Raw genomic sequence first — 1,220 nt, 5'->3', positions numbered from 1 at the left:
GACAAATTTTGGGATCTCGTATCAAGGTTTTTGATACTATGCCTAGATATGTTAGAGACCAGTGCGCTGAGTTTAGGGCAAAACCTAGGTTTACTCCTGGTTTTAGAGGGTGCGATGACTAATTCAGCTTACGTATCCCATTTCAGTTTCATCCTGATTCTATACCGATTTAAAGTCTGCGATAGGCTCTCGGCTTAAACGACTTGTATGATTGGAACCGAGCATCTCTTCAAGGATAACTTTTAAGCCTCCTAGAAGTGCTGACCAAAAATTTTTGGTTTCTTTTATAGCGTTATTAATCTTGTGTCGGATGTACGAGAGTCATCTCTACGAGATGGCTAAGTCTGTTTAGGACGTTAAGAGTTTGTTGTGATCAGAAACAAACTTAATGGTTAAAATTACCATTTCGAGTCTTCGCGAAGGATATGTTTTGAGAAGATGTTAGTGTGTATGACTGTCTAGTCTTCCAAGAAAGTGTTTTTAGGACCGAGCTTGGCTCGAGCGCTACGTAGCGACCGAGCTTGGCTCGAGCTCGGTCACTTCGTAGCGACCGGGTGGGACGGACGCTCGGTTGCTACGTAGCGACCGAGCAGGACGTGTGCTCGGTCGCTACGTGGCGACCGAGCTTGGCTCAAGCTCGGTCTCTCCGTAGCGACCGTGCGACTTTTTTCGGGCTTTTCTCCGATGCCTCGTGTTTCTTCCGCAGGGCTCTTCGTAAGAATAAATCTTTTCCGAAGATTTCTTTTTCGTAAAAACGTTCATGCCGATTTTTACGGACTTTTAGACATTGATTCCGTCGTGACCGTTTTTGACCCCAACAGTTAGCCCCCAGCTTTTTAGAACCATGAGCTTCTAGTGTGAGGTTCTAGCGAGTGGCTTGGCAAGTTAGGCAAGTTAGGTGAGTTAGGCGGAACTTATGGTCGAAAAGGTCTGTGGTAAGTGGTCTTCTCGCTCTTCTAAAAGTAGAACGCGATAAGATTGGGGCTGCGCCTTATGACGGCTGCCTACGTACCCTTGTTGAAGGGATCAAGCCATTCGTAGTTCGTCTTGGAGTTAAGGTTCGTATGACTAGTTTTCCAGCGAGACCTTTACGGTCTGATTTTTATGTAGAGGTTATCAGGCGTGTTGCTGCCGATGGAATTTTATATGGGTGTAGAAGGAAGACTACGAGTTGTCATCTCGTAATCTAACTCTGTGTGAACTGCTATATCCGTGATCTG

The sequence above is a fragment of the Brassica oleracea genome, chromosome C8 (genome assembly GCF_000695525.1).
Source record: "Brassica oleracea var. oleracea cultivar TO1000 chromosome C8, BOL, whole genome shotgun sequence".
NCBI lineage: Eukaryota > Viridiplantae > Streptophyta > Magnoliopsida > Brassicales > Brassicaceae > Brassica > Brassica oleracea.
Note: the sequence above shows the minus strand (reverse complement) of the source record.